Source organism: Pyxicephalus adspersus, chromosome 2 (assembly GCF_032062135.1).
Source record: "Pyxicephalus adspersus chromosome 2, UCB_Pads_2.0, whole genome shotgun sequence".
Taxonomy (NCBI): Eukaryota; Metazoa; Chordata; class Amphibia; order Anura; family Pyxicephalidae; genus Pyxicephalus; species Pyxicephalus adspersus.
In genome coordinates this window covers 119,091,301-119,105,997 of record NC_092859.1, presented here as the reverse complement: position 1 = coordinate 119,105,997, position 14,697 = coordinate 119,091,301, and the positions used below count along the sequence as shown (strand labels likewise).

Here is a 14,697-nt window from a genome sequence, read left to right as displayed (position 1 = left end):
TGTTATGTCAAGGACTACATTAGGCACGCCAACGCTCCTTTACCGTGCCAAAAAATATGACCTTTTTTATCTAAAGTAATGAACTACCGTACATTGTGACATGTTACACTATAAACCTCAGGGCTTACACTATTCCTGTTATGGGGTGTGTTACTGTGTTGGTATCCTGTGCCCATAATATGTGCAACTAAAAGTGGCTGTACTGGCACACAGTGGGCAGGTATATTCCATTGTTGTCAATGAAGGCAATGAAGGCAATGTCAATGAAGGCAATGAAGTGCAGCAAGTGCTGAAGTGAATTTATATAGATAAGAAATGGCTCGAGTAGATTTCCAGTCCAATGCAAAAGGGGAACAAATGCATTTCATGAAAAGACATGACAATTCTTTATCATACTTTGTGTGTTAGCAAGCTAAATGTCATCCCGTTATGGTCTGTGTCTACTCTGTGATAATGGCCAGCTTTATATACGGTTGAAATCCAAAAGCTAAGAAGAACCTAGGTATCAGTATGTCTGCCTTATACTGAACGTGCTATAGTTCAATAGGACATTTCCAAAGAATACAACCCCACCATTGTAGGCCTCAGAGACAGATCACACCATAGCTGTAAAAAAACAAACAAAAACATAAACATAAGCCCACATGACAGAAGGAAATAGGGAGAGGATGGTGAAGGGTTGGAATGGTTAAGGAAATGTTAGAGGATTTATACTGGATGGTATAGTATGGTGGTATGTTAATGGAAGGTAGAGGAATCATTAGGTGTTTTGAATGGAGCAGTAGTTTAGGTTAAAAAATTGAAGACATTGGGCCTGATTTATTAAAGCTCTCCAGGGCTGGAGATGATACACTATCATCAGTGATCAGAAGATCTGGTCCAGAATTGAAAACATTTGCTAACAAATAGTTACCTTTTTGGAAATCAATTCCAGGTTTTATGGATCACCCAGTTTCACTGATGAAATTGTATTCTTGCCAGTCTTAGAGAGCTTTATTAAATCAGGCCCATTGGGTGAACTTTTCACCCAGAGTAAAAGATGGGAAAAGAAGAGCATAAATGTCATAATAGCTGTGTTTGGGTTGGTATCCTGCAGGATCGTCATTTAGTAATGAGTAGTTTCAGGGCTTCATCTAAGGCAACTATTCTCAAGTAGGTTCCAGAAAAGCTCAAGGTTTCTCCAGTGCTTGCTGGGGTTGAAGTGTGGCTGATTGACCTCCTATTTGATGATGCCTGCAAGTTTCTATGGCTAACACCACTTAATAGAATCATCTGCATATCTCTAATTATGTTTTTTGTTGTTTATAAAGGTGGTATTTTGGTCACCAATGTAAGGGGTATTTTTGTTTTTTATATTTATATTATATATTTTTTCTACTTGCCATCAATGTAAAAGTTTTTCTTCCCTCTGACCCTCAATACATTTTAGCAGGGTTTACCAGAAAATTATGTTAAGGGTGCTTCAGGGGTAAAGAGGTTGAGAAAGATTGATGTATATTCTAATGATTTTTAGGTGTTATTCTAGCCACCACTATGTGGGCATTCTTTCCAATGTCCACCAATTTTAGCAGGGGTTCATTGAGAGAGATTATGAATTAAAGTGTTCCTTAGGTGTAAAAAGTTTCAGAAAGGCTGGTCTATGGTTCCTCTCTATTGTATAGTCATCTGCCATTTTTTTTAATTGATAAAGAAGATTAATTTGTATTTTTATCATTATATCCATCAACAATACCATAAAGAATGTATTCCTAGTATACAACTTCTATGTAACATGACGGAAGTTTTGAAAGGAATTTCTATTTTTAAGATTCAGTAACATCTTCCCTCAAAGTCATATTTATTTTTATTGTCTTACATTGCACCCATGGTATTACACTTTAGCCCCTAATGTATACATGTATTTTTTTTCATCTCTTCAAAATCCTCCTATGGCCTCTTGTCTTTCACTGACATCCATTAAAATGTATGAAACCTGTCTAATCCTTTAATAGTATTACAGGCCTGGGGGGGCAGGGAGGGCTGTGTAGTATAGGTTAACCCCACCACCACCAGGAAATAATGGGACAAGGTATAGAACCTCAAGGACATGGAAAATATTCTTAAACCAACCTAGTTAGAAAAAAGTGCACCTCTGGAAGATTTCTGCTGAGTGTTGTTTATGGCTAAATAATATTTCAGAAAGAAATACGTTAAGCCTTCTGTTTGCTTGTGTACAAATTCATATCCTGTTATTATATCATAGGTGTATTGGAATGCAGAATAAAAACAACTAGATTCCCAGCTTGCAAAAGGAGCTTTTCCTGCTCTGACAACACTGCACTTCCCACTTTTGACAAACTGTCCCCAGCATTGTTCTGTGTAAGCTGCACTGTCAGCAAGACCTATTAGAAGGGTTGTGCATAAAATCAGAAAGGTCTGTTTATATAAACAGCACGGCATGCAAAACCTTACCACAAAAATCCATTATGACCAATCGAGTTTTATCTTTTCATTCGTAACATTTAGCTCATATGTGCTTTATCTTTAAAAGGTAGGTAAATGATTATAGTGAGATAGGCCAAATGGAGTACACAGTCCCTACACCACAATAAAGGTATGAGGAATCAAAGGTTCTTGCTGTTATCACTTCCATAAAAGAAATAGGTGGATATTTCGGAATAATATAGTCAATAGCAAACAGATAGAATAATATAGCAAACAATAGTCAGGTGTACTTTGAGTAATGGCTACTCAGCTTTGCAAAGAAGGACAGACTGGTAAACATTTGAAAAGGAGTGTACAGCCCAACTTATTGGCCAGGATAGTAAATGTAATCTGTATATGATCCTATATTGTTTTATATAATCAATATATGAATCTTGCATTAAAAATTGGCAGGACTTTGATTGTTATTGGTCCATGTGCAAACTGTAAAAAAGCATGACCAAGGTTGAGTAGAAAGGTTGCTCTTCTGCCTTAGTGAATGATCCCATATAAGTATGTTGTGAACATGTTAAGGTTTCTCATAAGATATTTTTACAGGACAGAAAAAAAAATTATCTTATCTTACAATTTAATTGGAAAGTTATTTTTGCCTATTTGTTATAATGTCTAAAATGTGGAAGTTCAGTACGTTGGTAAATGTCTGTGTGATGGATTAAGGGATAATTTATATGATATAAAAGCAAAACAAGATAATAACATAGCTGATAAGATGCTTCCTATTGTTATGATTAGTTTCTGTTGTAATATATTGCCTAATAAGTGTGTAAAATGAGTTTTTATGTAGTTATGCATTTTAATGTTTTTCAGCATATATTATTTTCTTTCACGTGATTGGCTAAAGTGAATTTTCATACATAACATAAGCTTACATAAGCTAAGTAAATAATCTCTTGCAGATTGATAATGATAATTCACCTTGCTCAATTAACAGCCTAAAATTCAACCCCAATATCTCTTTAACATTTCTCTGGACACATAATGTAATGTATGTGTGGCTTTCCAGCAGAGCCATGACGTCTAAGACGAAAGTCTGGGTCAGGAGACACAACACATTTATACCTGGGAAGAAAGATAAAAGCAGTGACAGCGGGGAAGGATTAGATCTCTAGGAAGGGTTTTGCTGCTATCCAGGGCTCAGAAAGGTCTTTCCTATCTTAATGACTTTGTGACAACAGGTTCTCTAGACAGGAAGTGAGGAAAAATCTGCAACAGCAAAAAAGACAAAAGTAACAATGCTTTTTTTGGATTTTAGTACAGTAGGGGTAACAAGATTATCAGGTTTCTAGGTAAAGTTTAGGTAGGGTTGGATTTCCAGTACTGGAGCCTGTTGGCAAACAACTTTTGCTGCACCCCCTATTTACACAGATCAAAGTAACCCCCTATTTACACAGATCATAGCTGTGTATAGCACTCATCCCCCTAGACAGGGCTGGATTTCTGCAGTTGATCTTTGTAATTTAGGGTTTTTATTGAATTTAAAAGAGCAAAAGGCAGAGAGTTAGGGTGTAGGATATCCCATTTAAACGTCACTCACCATCTGAAGGGGTAAGTATTCTAAGCTAAGTTACTGCTGAGCTTTCCCCAAACATTTTGGGATCTCCTGAAAACTTTAGTTTGTCTACACAGATGGATCATCACAACAGCCACAGCCTGGCTTCTATCTTCCCAGCCTTAAAAAGTAGCCCTATTTATGACAGTCATGGAGTACCAGTGTAATTGCAGAATCCTGTCCTCCAGAACGATCAGTCAGGCTTACTTTGCCAAGTAGGGCGATTAATTCTAGCTCCATCCCCAGTCAGCCCAGGCTTTCACAGCTGGCTAGACACAAAGCTCTGGCAAAGACAGAAACCTTGCAGGCTCCGTTGGTCATAAACCCATGGCTACACCATGGTCCCTTCCTGGAGATCTCCAGATATCTGTCCCTTGCTTAAGGCTGTTCACACATGTGCAATTTTTTTTGAAGAGTGACTGATGAACGAATGAGCGCTATACACACAGTACCGATCTGTTCTATGCAGAGGGGAAAGAATGAGAGAGCGGCACCCCACTGTACTCTCTTCCCTTAACTTGAATGGCGGTCATTTACCATTGGTTGTTCATTGATCTTTCCTGACGGATCCATGAATGATGTCAGGCGACCACTGTACACATGTCCGATTCTCACCTGGGACAAGCATGGCTATTCATATCGGGCGAGAATCATCTGTCGTGTGTACATAGCCTAACACCTGCCTCAATCTGTGTCAATCCCAGTGGTTGGCCAAGGGGAAAATATCCCTCAACTATGATTGTTCCTAAGCTGAGTATTATGATAATATGTAAATAATGAGATGAGTTTTGATTTATGGAAATAAAATGTTTGGCTATAAACTATAGTGTCAAAAACACTAGGAATGTATCTAATGGTAATTCCACCCAGTTTAGAAGTCATAGGGTAGTAAGTGAATATTGTTTTCTTGAGCAATGAAAACAATCAGCAAAGTTTATTGGGGTGAAATACTGTTCTGGTTCTGAAACCTCAACACTAAAATTAACTTGACTGAGTTTCAAAAGCTAACATACAATTTACATGTTGGATACTCCATCCATTGACCCTGATTTATGAAAGCTCTCCAAGACTGGAGGGAATACACTTTCATCAGTGAAGCTGGGTGATCCAGCAAACCTGAAATGGATCTGGTCCAGGATTCAAAACATTTGCTATCAAATAGCAAATGCTTTTTAATAATCCATTCCGTGTTTTCTGGATCACCCAGCTTCACTTCTGAAAGTGTATTCTCTCCAGCCTTGACCCAGAATTTCCAACTGTCTTGGTTGACTTTTCAAACACAAAGAAATCCTGAAAGTACTAGAAGCAACTGTTATATCCCGTAAATGAACCGATGATTGACTAAACTAACATTCTTACTGCAACCTTGCTTGTCATACAGAGCACATGGATTATTTATTTAGTTTATTTAGCTTTGGATTACTTTATTGATGGGTTGTTCCAATATTCCAATTATATCTGAGCACACAATATCTCTAGCCCAAATTTCAGCAGCTTGCATGCAATCTCTAGTATGGAGGGGGGGGGGTGATGTTATACCCTGCAGTGTGGGTTGTCCCCCATTGATGTTTATTTGCTGACTGCATTAACTATTAATAAGCCACTACTGTAATTACCTGCCCCAGCAGCGACACTACTTTTCCTGAGCAACAGCTGCCCCCCAGGAGCTCAGACATTGCACAGCTATAAGTCAGTATTTAGCTCTAAGGAGCGCAGTTATCTCTATCATACAGCCCAGCCTTACCCTGTACACCACTGGGCAGCACAATTGCCAATCACCTTCTATATCTGTGACTATCACTGCTACATCACTTTGTACAGCTTCGGACAGAGCGGTTTTGTCTCATTACACAGCACTGAACAGCACAGTTGCCTTTCATTGTAATATACTGGAAAGCTTAGTTATCATTCATTCTACACTGCTGCATGGCACCGTTACTGCTCATTGTAGATGCCTAGCACAGCTCACAATACAGTTATGCATCAACACATAGAGCCTGGCAGAATGTCCAGCTGTTACACATACGGTAATAGGTAGAACAATTATTTGACTGTACTGTCCTAGATATGGTAGCAGCTTTATTTTGTTACACCTACTGTGTTTGGATAGCGCAGCCATTTCATACCTCACTAATCAGTATGCCTACTTATCATTCTGTTATATGGTTGTCTGTACTTGTCTATAAAATGCCAGTCCTTTCATAACAGTATCTCCCTATGGAGTTATACATTTCAAGATCTTCAAAAAATATTTCACATACATTGCCATATTTAGTAAAAATAGGTCTAATTCTTTATTGTCAATACAAAATGTTTTGTGTTGAAATCGGTACATGATAGATTCTAGTTGGTATATTGAGAACATTAGGTTGTTGTATTATTAACTGTCACTGCAGATAATTCTCACTAAATGTCACTCATCAATAGTCACTAGGGAAGAGCCTCCGGCATTCTTGCAAAAATTTCCTCGAACTTGTGATGAAATTTTGGCGAACTGATTTCTCGAAACTATCGGAAGATCGAGGAAATCATTACGATCCCCAGCACTAGAAGTTATTTAACCTCAAGTGCCCCAGGATCGCAGTGGATTCTCAGGGTTGCATTCATTTATGCAGCCCTGGGAATCCTCCTGTTTGCGATCCCCAGCACTAGAGGGTAATTAACCTCTAGTGCCCGGGGATCGCAGTGAAACTGCAGATGAACTCTCAATGGAGCTTCCCCATTGAAAGTACATCTGCAGTTCAGTTCCCACGGTCACCGGGCTGATAAGTACTGCTTTTGATTAACTCTTTTGTTCAGATGAATCCTCTTGTTTGCGATCCCCAGGCACTAGAGGTTAATTACCCTCTAGTGCCCTGGGATGGCAGTGGATTCCCATTCGTTCATGCAGCCCTGGGAATCCTGTATGTGGTCCCCGGCACTAGAGGTTAAATGTGGACAAGTCTCCCTATTCAAAACCTCTAGTGCTCTCTGATTGTCTGAGGAAACCATTTAACCTCTGGTGCCGGGGATTAAACACTGAGCTGCATTCATTGATCAGACCATCCCGCAATCTTTTTTTTTTTTTTTGTGGTTTTTTTTTTTAAATTCGATCTTGTTTGGCGTATTTACAAGGGCCGTTCTCGCTTACAATTTCAGAAAGCGAGAATGTCCGAATCCGCCACGAGATCGAGTTTTAAAAACTCGCTCGCTCATCCCTAATAGTCCTAACACTTTGGCTGGCTTCTTGTTAACTGGTGGTCAGAATCAGTTAGGCAGCTAACCTTGTTGCATTACTTATTTTTGGAGTACAAAGAAGTATTTATAGTTATTTTTAACACCCAAGGGAAGCCATCTAAACTTGCATTGGTTTTTTGTTCCTTTTAAATAATAACGTACCACTTTGATTTTTGTCTACTAAAAGTGTTTGTTGCCATTAGAGACACCTCACTGCCTATTCCCAGTGCCACCAGTCACTAAGACAGGAATTGACTGGAAATCTCCCCAATGGGAAAACTCAGAACAACAAAACCTTGAGATTCTTACTTAGTTAAAACAGAAAATGTTTCAACTTGACTTTCACTCGACTGATGGATTTATATATGTCATCCCTAAATATACCCCACATACCGATCGGACTGCCTTGACATGAATTGAAATTTGGCCGCAGCACCTCTTAATTCAACAACTATTAATATAAAAACAGCTATCAAATAAACTTATCAAACATAAAAAGACAAGTATTGGCAGATGGTGGTCTTTAGGTGTCCACTAACCAAGATCACAATTAGGTACCACCTCTGTCCCCAGCCTCACCCCCCACCGACTCAAGGAAAACCCAAACATTGGGTATATATGCAATGACTTTGTCCAAGAGAGCAAACCCCTTGTAGAACCAACAGCAACCCACCAAAAAAGAAATACCTGGTGGACAACAAATTTAAGTTTTCCATAAAACCCCAAACCCAACAAGCCATTGTGAAAAGAAAAAAATGCATCTTTGATTCTGATAATGAACTGTCGAAACAAGGGTGAGTGGGCGAGACAACTTCTTTCACCAACTAACTCCAGAATGATTTCGCATCAGCTCCTTGCCTCTTCCCTTGCAGCCTCATCCTACCATCTGACAATCAAGTAAGACGTCCTTATTTATACAAACAACCTTTTAGCCTAATCCTTTCTGGGGGCTTTTCCTTCCCTTAGTCATATAGCCCCTCTTTATGTTCCCTTACAGAGCTCTCTTTAAAAATCCTCAGCTGTTTCAATCTTGTGATAACACTAGTTCTGTCTAATCTACTCTAGTGTTGTCTGAACAGTGATTCTGATTGAGGGATGGTACATTACATATGGTTCTAAGTAAGCGGCAGTAAAGGAAAGATTGGACATACAACTAATTTACATCCTTAACAAGGCCCTTTGTATAAAGTCCTGATGGGTCCCCCCTGCAGCAGCCCAGGATGTGAGGTTGGAATATCCATCTTCTTGTCATGTGAGAAAAAACTGGGCAGGGATTTTTAAAATCATTCGTTGCCAAGCTGTTGATGTGTTGATAATCTTGCTTCAATTCCCTCTAGGTTCACACTTTTTTGCTGTGGTGCATTGCATCAAGGCATGCATGTTTTCTGCATGTTATCATGCCTTGTGTTAGGGTAACCCTTTAAAATGAAGGAGCTGGCAGCACACTGCACCAAAACTATGGACATATATTATTTTGCCCACAAAACAGTAGTATTTTACAATAGGTTATGGTGTGCTGCAGTTTATGTACATTAAGCCATGTTGTGTCAGTGTGTTGGGGTGTCATTGAAAAGAATTGCCACTGCAGTGTGCTTATGTGCATTGACACGCATTGGATTAACAAGTGTGGTAATGTGTGCGTTACAGCAAGACACAACATTGTGTATACCTAAACTAAGGCAATGAAGCAAAATATGTAACAAGTATGACAGTCAGCTAGCTGTTTTTAGAAGGAAGAATGAATTGGCATTCTTTGTATTTATTAAATGAAATTATTTAAGGACTGATTCACACCAAATGTGTTAGGCTGCAAGGTCAACACAATCCCAATACATGGAGAAGATTAAAGACCTTGTTGTGTAGTGGCATTGTTCACACCAAGGCAGGCAGCATTTTATTGCTACTACAGTGCATTACAACATGCCACAGAAAGCAATGTTTTAAAAACCCTACTCTACGTGCATGCAACCAACATGTATGACCCAAAGTTTAGGTCTAATCCTGGTATACACATGCTATAGGTCTTAATCAGAGCCAGTCATAATTACAACTATTCCATAGCACTATAATGAATAATTAAATATTTATATAACTAAACTAGAATGCAATGTATGTGAAGGATGCACTGCCATTCATTTTCTATTTCACATTCGTATGGAAGCACAGTATAGAGCTGTGCACAGATCTATGTGATAGTATAGAAATGTACAGTGCTGTAATTCAGGCCATAGGATGGCTCATTAAACTGGGGTCCAGGCCATCACCTAATAAATCTAGGGGACAGAACATCTGTTTGTGATAACATAATGCAGGGCAGTGGTCTGTCTCATTGTACAGTGCTGGGTACACTGCTGCCTCGGTATACAATGCAATACAGGGTATTTTCAGAATAAATGCTATAAAAAAGTAGCATAGCAATCTATCAGTGGTCAGCTCAGGGTTGTACAGTTATCTGTTAACAGCCACATGTACAGTATGTCAGCATGCAGAGGTGGGCATGGTAATTATCTATATATTTGTAGTATTGGGCAGCATGGTTATCTCAATGAATACAGCAATAGTTAGGGCAGCTGTCTATCCTTTTACAGCTTTGGATGTGAGATTTATTTTTGTGAATACGAAAGCTTTAAAGCACAGCAATCCTTCTGAATATTGCACCGTATTAATATATAGGTCTGAGTAGCAGAGTCATTGCTCTCAGCTGCTACTTCTCTCTAGCTTATTGTCATAGTTCCTCCTCTCCTCTCCCTCTCCCCATTTCTCCTCATTCTCCTCCCTGTTCTCTCTGATTCTGGATATGTTTGAGCTTTCCTCTCCGCTCCCTTCTTCTCCCTTACCCTGTGTGTTTTGCCTGCTTTCTCACCCTTCCCACTGATTTGGTTCTCCTATTCCTCTCCCTATTTTCTTCTTCATTCTGCTGTATAGTTTTTGTATGTGTGTGCACCGTCATATTACTGTTCTGTCTTTGTGTTGTACAGCTGCAGGTCCACCTCTGGATTCTTTTCCTTTTTGCTCTCTTTTTTTCCTTGCTGAGTGTGAGTGAATGTGTGTCCTTGTGCGTCTCATGTTCTTGTGTGTCCTTGTGTGGTACATGTGAACCAGTTTGCCATTTGTATGTGCATAGGATAACTATGTCATTGTGTCTGTAAGATTAGTCTTTTACCTGTGATTAGCCTGTGCAGACCAACCTGTGTGTGGTTGTGTGATGCATGTTATTGTTTGGATGCAGTAAAGGTCTTTCAGTGTTATCCTTTGGTTGGAGATGGAAAAAAGAAAAGGCGTCTCGCAGCAGCGAAAAATGAAGGCCAGGTACAGATATCATCTATCTATTCATTTGATATCGATGTCTCTGTCTATGCAGCCAGTAGTGTTAGTCTAACTAGTGCTGTCTGAAAAGGATACATGTATTTCCAGGCTTGTGATCATCCATATGTGTGGCAAAGATAATATGGCCATTACACTGAATACATATATTTACTTAGAATGCTTTGTTTTCATATGAACATTTAACATATGATGCTATGAATGTTCTGCTTTATATATTTGCTGTTGTGTTTATTCATATTTATTCTAGTGTGCACCTTTCTGTGTTACCCATTGCACAATATCATTATCCAGGTAAAGCAACCTAACATCCCAGATTTTCTCTCTGGCTCTTTTGCCTATTACCACCTTTTCTTCTTATTCCCCATATACACAATATTCTCCCCCATTCATGTTAGCATTCAGCATCCGTCCTAAGAACCTATGTAGCCTTTGTGCATCTCTGGCCTGCCGTCTGCATTCATCTCATGTAGCTACACTTCAGCTGCATTATTGACCCCCCATTCCACCGGCTGACCCATGAGACCTGAATGTGCACTGAGAGTAGGTGGATGAATGATTTCTAGAGGAACATCGAAAAAAAAAGCTGTGTCTGGGAAACAAGAGAGATACAGAAAGATGGCCACACATATTCCAGTGCTATGGAAATACGACCTACTAAAAAATAGCTTAAAAAGGGATAAACAAAATAGATGATATACAATAGAATATTATTACAATTTCCACAGGAAAAGAAGAGAATATGGTGATTGCAACGCATAACACCATGCGGGTGAGAAAGAGGGAGGATACGCACAGTATCAAGGGAGACGGCTGTATGCGTTGTAGAGTATTAGCAGCAAATTGCTACTCTGCTTATAAATAAACAAAAATCAAACATTATTGGTATACCGATGATGCCTGTACACATTAAAATAAACTAGAGGTAGAAAAGAACTACTTAACAAATTGCACGGATTTAACACTGCTTGGATAAGGGTCTGCATGTGCTTGAAAACCAACAGACCACAGATAATCCCCAAGCCTATTTGACAAGATCACAGAGGCTTCTCACACTTCTTGCCTTGTGAGAGTCAGCTGTTTGGGTGCTTACATGGACTAGTAAGGTCCAGAATAGGAAAGCTATTTGGGGACTTTGCAAGGTATATAGTTCATTGCTAACAGCAGCTGTGTAGTATAGCAAATTAGTGTACTAGCCTTTTGCCTGGTGTGCAATGGACTATCCCATTTTAAGGTGCTAGTTCATGTGTATGTTATTTGCAAAGAGGGATTATTGTAGACCTTTATTGGCCAATGTCATGTGTATTGACTATTCCCAACTACCCCTGCCCACAGTTTCCTGCCTGAATATTATTCTGTTGGGTTAAAGGCAATATTGGAAATTGGCATATTTATAATTTTACACAGTACAATAAATTTCAATATGTTATTTTCTGTTTGTTATTTTTTTGCTTTGGTATCATTTGGTAAATGTGTTGTTTTTTCTAGACTGAGGGTGTGTAGAGAGTAAAGAATTTTAAATATTAATTTTATAGCGAAATAGCAGCCTAGCCTAGTTTTTTAGTATTTACATAGGAGTCTATTCTCGTCCTAAAAAAGGTTATTGTGGTATTTGGACATTATTGAATCTGTATTACAACAGAACCTTCCTGTACCACTCTAACACCCACCTTAAGACCCACCTCATTTCCAGGCTGATGGACTACTAATGTCATGAAGCCTTCTCCTCCACAACTGTACTGTCCCTGGCCTGCCTAACATACCATTTAAAATGAGCCAACACTAATAACATAGTGAATCTATAACTTGTATTCTAATGTTACCTGAAATTCACTTACCATCCCCTCATGGTGGATGGCTACATTTGCAGGAAGTGACAAGTGGCACTGGTTGTCTCCACCCATAGGTACCGGGGATTCTAAATAATATAGATGCTCCAGTGACTTTATCACAAACATAATAGAAAATATCACAATAAATGCGAATGTTTTTAAAGAAATTCAGCAGTTTCCAATAGAGGGGTAAAGAGAAGCATGGGTACTTCATGAGGTGCAGACTAGTTCAACTATAAATATCTTACAGGTTAATTATTCCAGGTAGTCATGAGTTGATCGCAGTCTTTGGTTAGGGCGGAGGTAAACCATTAGAAATCTATTGAAAATAAAACCTTCTAATTGATGGCAAAATTCTATATGACTCCAAACATGTCAAATTTGTTACCTAGCAAAAACGTAATTATAGGTTAAAAATAATTTATTATAGCAAACTTGTTCAAACTTTTTTTTTCTTTTTACAGATTCAGCTACCATTGTATTATTGAGTAGGGCATTTTAGAGTTTAATCACTCTAAAGGCGAAAAAGATAGTTAAACCTTTATTCTTTACACAACTGATGACCCCTTGTCCTTTTTACAATCCTTTTGATAAAAAGTTAATCTGCCGAATCGTTATGTTGACCTTTTTCTTTTATTTTAATTAAATCACTTTTGAGTTGTCTTTTTCCAAAGTATAAAAGATTTTGTAACCTTTTATTCATCTGTATGGGTAACTAGGTGTTAGAGCAGTACAGTTTGTGGTTTGGGACCCAAGTATTCCAAACGGGCTCCACGCCTGCCTGCACACGAAATAAATAAAAAAAAATATATAATTTTCTACATCCTTTAAATCTAAATAGTTTTTCGCACAGGAGTGTATTAATGTCTTGGTCTGTTGTAAAGAAACAGCATTAAGCTAGTACAATGCTTGACTGAGACCATGCTGTTACTAATTGATTTGAAGCACTGTATAGCAGAGATTAACTGACTGTGGTAGCTCAACATTTGGGGAGCTCATGATAGCAAGTACCATATGTTCAGTATTGCCTAATAAATACCTTCTATTAATTTGAACGCAGTATATGTGATAGATGTGAAAACATGCAGCGATGTAGTTTCTGTCACTTGCGGTGCAAGTGTACACAGGATGGTGCAGTGTGCCTGCGCTCCACATGCTACCCACTACTTTTAGGCTTTTATGGCAGTCTGTGAGCAGTGGAGCCAAGGTAAATGTATTTTACCAATGTATTATTGGCAAAATACAAGCTTGCTTTTTTTCTTACTTTATGGTGTCTACAAGGATGTTCCATATTCATATGCAACCTTGCAATTGTTTTTCCTAGGATAATACTTTACTAAAGATAATTTGTTTGTATCTCAGATATTGTAACCAGCATTCATAGGTTCTTTAGGTCTACTTTCCCCAACTTAATCCTTTGTAATGTTCAGGAAGCAGTCAGTGGCATTATTATGACCTCGATGAATTACATTATGTTTATCAATTGTAAGTCTCGTGCACAGTTTTCCCTCTCAAGATGCCAATTTATCAAGATCCTTCATCATTACTACACCGCTGTGTTTTAATATTTCAATATAATTTTATGACATCAGAAATATTGGCCACATTGCTCTCTGTTTAATGCATCTTGTAATTAGGAAAAAGACCGAATAGAATTAGACTCAATATTTATAACTAAAAAAAAACATACTTTGTCTTCTGTCCTCTTACCATTTCATAACCAATGTACAAACATTTCCCTTTGTACTTGGGTATTTACCATTTTTATAAAGAATCTAACAGGAACGATGTCTAATGGTTTTGCAAACTTTAAAGTATATCACACCAACAGGAGAGAACTCATGTTAACTCCTTTATTGAATGATTTCTCCCAATATAGTTGCACATTGTTCCTCACAATTCCTTTCTAACCATTTAAACACAATAAATATGCTTACTGCTCTTAACATATCTCAGATTTTGCCTATTACTTTGAAATAATGGCACAAAGTGAGCCATACATTCATCTTATGGAACTGACTAAAGGAGAGTCTAAAAATATGGAGTCTAACAAATATGTGGCCAAAAAATTTTACAATTTTGGATGAATGCCAGGTTTTTTTTTTGTATCCAATCATTTTTATTGAGTTTTACATAACAATATACATATAGCTTGAAGGACCCAGAACAAGTTGACATAATTAGGATTAGTCAGCATATAGCAGTGTAGGTATTCCTAATTATACATACATACATACATACTCCTAACTAGGTCAATGAGGAAAAAAAATGAAAGTAAAGATTTTCTTAGAT

At 38.2% G+C, this 14,697-nt stretch overlaps 1 protein-coding gene across 4 annotated transcripts in view; it reads left to right on the top strand.

Moving 5' to 3' along the window:
- Positions 1 to 14,697, top strand: part of LINGO1 (leucine rich repeat and Ig domain containing 1) — a 217,943-nt gene that overhangs the window by 187,780 nt on the left and 15,466 nt on the right. Inside the window, exon 1 of one of the 4 annotated variants that reach the window (XM_072402154.1) lies at positions 10,016 to 10,558. The exons of the other annotated variants lie outside the window; for them this stretch is intronic. The gene's annotated coding sequence lies outside the window, so the exon portion shown is untranslated. Of the gene's footprint in view, positions 1 to 10,015; positions 10,559 to 14,697 lie in introns of those variants that run through there. 4 annotated transcript variants of the gene reach the window in all.